This window comes from Saccostrea echinata, unplaced genomic scaffold (genome assembly GCF_033153115.1).
Source record: "Saccostrea echinata isolate AGI-Se365-2 ecotype Australia unplaced genomic scaffold, CSIRO_AGI_Sech_v1 ptg000001l, whole genome shotgun sequence".
Classification (NCBI taxonomy): domain Eukaryota; kingdom Metazoa; phylum Mollusca; class Bivalvia; order Ostreida; family Ostreidae; genus Saccostrea; species Saccostrea echinata.
The window spans coordinates 25,214,017-25,220,496 of record NW_026889750.1 but is presented as its reverse complement, the minus strand read 5'-3'; the positions used below and the strand labels follow the sequence as shown (position 1 = coordinate 25,220,496).

Below are 6,480 nucleotides of genomic sequence, written 5' to 3'. Positions count from 1 at the left end.
AAACTTGTAAACGTCCTCCGCCACTAGTACTGTGAATATAGATCCAAAACCGTAGACACCAGTCACTGTCTTTGAAGTCTGTAAACAGAATTTTTGCCGAAAACTGAATACAAGAATGTTGATGACGAACCACAAAATATTTTTAAGCAATAAAGGCAATGAAAGGATTACATATTCAACTTTATGTGGCTTAAGGAAGCAAAAATTCCAAGGTTTCATGCCTCTTAACTCAAAACGTGTTTAGAGGGAATAGTATACCCATTAGTTGTCAAAGTAATGACATTCTGATTTCGATTATTTCGATAAGATGCCAGTGACGTCTGTACAAAATGTCGTTTTATCTCGCTATGTGCAAAAGGTTTCATTTTTAACTATTTCACTATAGAATATCTGCATATTGAAAATGCTGCATATCACTTGAATCCGTACTATGCATCCTCGCAATATAAGTATTTTTTTAAAATGTCAACTGTGCATTGAAAATGATTTAAATAACATTTACAATGCATTTTACTAAATAATCGATTATAAAATTAAAAGCACTGAAAATACTTATTTATTCAAATGAAGAAAAAATAGCCAAAATAAAATGCAATGTCATGGAGCCTCTTAACCTTAACTTCAGCAAAGAAATTTATTCTAATACTAATATTACTGACTGGATGGTCAAACGGTTTTACTAATTGTAAGTCTATGAATGTACAAGACCTGGGAATTTGGGAGTTTGAATACCATAATGTCTTGCCCTATGATGTTCTGCTAGCTAGCATTCGATTAATTTTGAGGTGTCTATCACCAGTAAATTAAACCTAATTTCAATAATTCGTATTGCAACTCTTTTCGTTTGAAAAAAGCCGGTAATCTAAGACCAGATTTTTTTTACTTTGAAAGCAAAGGTTAAACATTTTCCAGGACTTTTTTTATGGCGCATAAACGTTCCAGAACATCAATCAAATATCTGTTTTGATGTCGTTATGAGCCGTGATTAGAAACCCTTTATAAAATCTTTTGGGATTTCATAAATAACGTTAAATGCTATACTTTGTTTGTGCAATAAAGGCGTCTATTATGTATAAGTTTATTGAAAGGGAAACTACTGGTAGTTCACATTTTCTATAGATGTATTTTCTAAGTCAATGATAAAAATGAATTTCTATTGATTCCGCATTAAGGTTATATCCTTAAAACGTGATTCATATGGGTCCAGGAAGCAACTACTTTAATACGTACCAGGAATGTTTATATTTGACCTAAGAATTGCTCGATTTCCTTGCTTATAGTAGTCACTGCTGTCGTTAACAAAGGCAAAATATGATCCTTGATAAGCTTTCTGTGGTCCAATGGTTGTGCTGATCTGAAATGATCACTGACAATTACTTTTTATCATTATTATGAGTTGTGCTTGCATGATTTATGAAAAGGCATTTTTATATATTTTTCTAAAACATGTGTTGTCATCTATCAAGATAGAGAAGGAGTTATCTTAAAGTGACAGCTTTTTAACGATTTTATTTAACTTTTTTTCAAGAATCATTTTAAAATATTACTTTTAGTTATTTAATTGGTTTATTTTATGCAACTACCTAAAAAGGAATAAGTTTCAGGAAAGGGGTAAAATAATGAATATCTATACATACGTTAGTTATTGTCCAATCAAGGTCATCATTTTTCACTTGAAAGAGAAAACATGGATCTCCAAGTTCAAATGTGCAAGAAAAAAAAGTACCTGTAAGAAAATTAAAGATTGAAATGAACTTAAGAATGGAACATTGACTTAATTTTGAAAACAGTACGTACATATATACTGTACTTACTACAAGCTGCTTCTGTAACATTTTCAGAGCTACAGTCCACATCTTTGTAAAGATATTCGTTATTTAAGCACTGGTATGACACGCAAGATGTAAAGTCTGGGTTTGTTAGGTGTTGTCTTCTGTTGAAAAAATCTTCAACTGCAATGGTCAAAATGATGACATTTCATTTCATAAAAGGTTTTTAAAAAGTATTAAGAATTAATGTTTGAAGGATATAAAAAAAATGAATGTCAATACAGGAAAAGTACTTTACCGACAGAGTACACATTCATGGTGCCTTTTCCTCCACAGAAGAATGTACCCTCACATGGAATGTTACATAACTTGGCATCTTCCGTCTCCAAAAAACTGTAGATATCATTTAAACAAGCACATTTCTTATCCTACAATAAGAAGAAAAATGTTAGCCTTTCCTCTTGTATAAGAAAAAAATCTTTAAAATTAAATTGTGTTTCAGAAAAATTTTTGATTCATTAATTATGATTAAAATTACAATAAACTCATATATTTCACCATAATAGCAAACGAAGATGAAGAAGAACACAGATCTTGACAATCCAGTATCGAGGGTTGAATTAGACTGAAGAAGTTCAGACCTGTTTTATTTCTGAAGCAACCTTTGAAGAAATTATCAAATATAACATGATTGAAAGATAAATGATGATATATCAAGAAAGTTCACTGAAAGTTTAAAATCAAATGCCATATTGATCACAGCCAGGGAAACAAATGTATTTCTTCTCTTTCTTCAAAAATATGTACATGTATATTGTATTATAGATGTATCTGTAAATTTTTAATTGATAAACAAAAATATCAAATGATTTTACTTGTTATCTCAAAGTGTTTGAATTATGATAAATATACATGCAAGTCATTGCCGTCAAAGAATTGATCCTAATTTAGCTAATGAATGATATATATATGTCTCACCTAGTATCGATATATAAGGGGTTGCATATAAATAAGAACTTGTCCATAATTCTTCAGTGCTTTGGTTACATGCCCCTATAGACGTTACATCTTTGTCGCTGAGGGCAGACAATACTGAATTATTCCGTTCGCAAAAATCAAGTGCTTCAGTCCATGTCATATCCTTTTGTACATAAATATACTGCTTCTTTAGATCTAAATATGTTAAATAACAAATTATTAAACAATGTTAAAATGCAACATCAGTAAAAAGATCGAGGGAATATTGTGTCTTGTTAGTAAAATACGTTATAAAAATATATTTATGTTCCTTTGTTATTCCTACAAGTCCGAAGCCAAGTCAACTGAGCTAGTTTTTTGATGGATTAAGAGAAAATAACAGCAGCATGGAAAGTGAAACAAGAAGTGTTTGTGAAACACTATGCCCCCGATGGTAACACAATTCTGGAGTGGGACGTAGACTAGTGTAATAGATATGGCTAATGTTAACGTTTTTCAAATGTAGGTCAAAGGTTACAGTTGAAGTCACATGATCAAACATTTCTGTACCAATGGAAAGGTCTTGTCATAATGAACACTCACGTCAAATATTAAAGCCTTACCCTTGACAGTGCAATAGTTATTGGCTAGGTTAAAGTTGACAACAGACAGACAGACAAACAGACAGATAGGGCAAAAACAACATATCCCCGGGATCTTTCGATCAAGGGGCATAAAAATGTCATAAATTTTTTTTATTAATATTGTAAATTATCAGTAATTTTCATGATAACTGGTATACAAAATAATAATAAAGAGTTGTTTTTTTTTTTAAATAAATGATACCTTTTCTAGGGTTAAATAACACATTTATACCAGGCCCGTTAAAACAAGGGTTGTTTGTTTATTTTGCTTTTTGGAGTATTGTTATTAAAGATCAATGCTTTGAACCTAATTTCAGCAAGAATTATACTTTGTCGTGTCAGCTGCTTATTTCTAATGACCTATTTAAACAGGTCGAGACCACTAGATTTTCTGACGTCAGCATAAATTTGCATGTTAAATTAACTATATATGTTTACTTTACCGACTGTTGAAATGAGTCGCAATGCATTATGGGCTACTACAAGTATCAATACGAACTCCAGTAGTCCCTTGGAAACTCATTTTCATATCTTTTTTGATATTTATGAATGAAATATTGAAAATTATGTATAATCTTAATCACAAAATCTATGCTTACATTTACAAAAGCTTTATGAAGCCTTATATCAACTTGTATCAACATCGGCATAAACTATTGTTCGAAGAGACGTCTAGGTTTTATTGTGTCGATAAACAATTGTGTTTTTTTTTTCACGTGAAATACATGCATAGTTTTAGACAGCAATATAAAGTGCGCAATTATTATTTAACTCCTCAATATCTTCAAAATGTTCTTTATGTACATGCAAACGTCAAAGCGTTTGTACGGTATTTGAAGCAATTATATTAATCATCTAAAACAACTCCGATAGTAAATGTGAGTATGGAACAGTGTTTATGGAATATAATCTTTCAATTTCAGTCTCATAAAGTAAAAAAGAAGCTGTACAGTTTTTCCGGTGACCAATATTATGCAGTAAACCGACGAAAACCACATGTCGATGTTGATTCTTAAACACGTAGTTGACCGCCATTCTTTGCGATTCATTCAATCGATTGGAGAATGGGGTTGACGAAAACATCGTCACGCGTTGAAAAGTGCCTTCCATAAAAGGTAGTGTACCCGACCTGTTAAAAAACCCACTACCTTCAATTGCTAAGTGTGATACAAAGGAACGGGCATTTATTTTCAAGTCAAATCAGAATTTAAAAAAAAAACACGAGCTCTGGACAGCTCATGACCCATGCCGGAAATGTTCAACCATTGAGCTATCACAAACATAAGATAAAGTGAAAAGAACATACTGATACAATATAAGTCATCATGTTTACATTAATTTTGATTAAATATATTTTTTAATGTTTAGCATTTAAAGCACATGAATTAAGTCATTGATAGTGAACGTCTCAGCCAGAAATCCACTCGAATCTTAAAGAGCTATGCTTATCATAACTTAAAGTAGGACTTCCGGAATCTTCACTACATGCTTCACAAATCTCTTGAAATTTCCACATTTGTAGAATAAAAAGTGAACTCCAGTTACCCTAATCGAATTAGGAAAAAGATAATTGAGAATGATTTTACGCCTCATCTTCTTGGTGTTTAGAATCATATACAATCAGTTAGTGATAGTGAATTGAAGAATCAGAATCTTACTTGCTGTAGCTTGTAATGGAACAATCAGAATCTTACTTGCTGTAGCTTGTAATGGAACAATCCAAATCAAAATCAATCTTAATAGCCGCAACTCCATGATTACATATACACGTGTTATGGTCTGTTAATGATGCTCATTTATGTAGCACATTGATGGTCTAGAGTTCATTTCTGGCCTAACAATCGCACCATTCGATCAGTAAACTTACTGTGTGAATAAGTACATAAGAACATTTTCCAGGAAGAAAAAAGAAGAGCATTGCTTTATTTTACATATCTACCGGTTTGGTGTTTATGGTAGGAAATCACTGCTGTATAATTAAAAACAACAAAGAGGCAAATATGCCACAGACGAGTCACCTTGGTCTTGCTGTTTTTCAAAAGATATTTAAAGATCTTTCTCTCTTCATTCACATGAAAAATGTTGAACCCCCCTCCCCCCGTTGTGTCCCTTAACTCACCTGGGATAATTATTTTATCGAACTTTAAATCAACACAAAATGGGACTGCATTAATATGACTAACATTGCCTTGTAGTTAAGAAAAAGATTTATATAACACTCCCCCCTTTGTAAAATGCAATACGTAAAATTTGATCTCTGACTATAGCAGTACCCTATCTGCAGTGTCCATAGTAGTGAATCCCAACAACAAAGGAAGTATGGCATATTTTTGTGATTAAGCGTGACCTTTCTTCTCTTGAAAATATGTTGCAAATTCACTTGTGAAACTCAGAACTCCTATAATAATTGTACAGGGACTCTACCCAGGGGGGTTCTGATTTGGTCAAAATTTATTCTACTTTACCCGAAGATGCTTCCACCTCAATATTACTTATCACGGTTTTGTTCTATATTTAGATTTTATAAGATATATTAGATTAACATCTTTATTCCCAAGTAAAACTTTGATTTCCTGTGTTAGTCCATTGTGTCCCTGAGAGCATAATTTGATTGATTGATTGTATGTTGTTTTCACTTTCACTTCAAAGTGCCGTGCGCTCACACGGGGCTATATATACACAAAAGACACAGACGTTCTAAATAGCGTGTGTATCCTAACTATTTTCGTGTTTGGGGTCTTCGGTTCAAGCCCCCCAAGTTCCAGATTTTTTTTTGTGTTAGGCCTAATCATAGTTATAAGTATGTGTTCATTTTTGTACGTTGTTTTAAATTATCGTATTTTCCACATGATATACACATCAGAATTAAACATATAAATCTATACATTATTATTTCAACCTGTTGATTACCGTATACATTTGAATTTAACGTTACCCAGAGTTAGTATAACATGGGATTTGGAAAGAAGTTAAGAGACACATATAAGAGAAACAAGCATTCTGAGAGTTTTGCATTAGCAATACTAGTCCCCTACCGGCAAGTGCATGTAATCTGGTTCCCGTTAAGAATTGAAAATGCCATATTTCTGTCAAAAATTAATGAAGCGGGA

General features: G+C 32.3%; 1 long non-coding RNA gene across 1 annotated transcript; it reads right to left on the bottom strand.

Annotated features, from left to right (window-relative positions):
* Positions 1-13: 13 nt before the first annotated feature.
* On the bottom strand, positions 14-1,924 carry LOC133204848 (uncharacterized). The gene is made up of 4 exons (XR_009723589.1): positions 1,815-1,924; positions 1,638-1,726; positions 1,231-1,354; positions 14-78 (listed from the first exon to the last, which is right to left on the bottom strand). It is a non-coding gene; the product is annotated as an uncharacterized LOC133204848 (long non-coding RNA).
* Between the last annotated feature and the right edge of the window lie 4,556 nt (positions 1,925-6,480).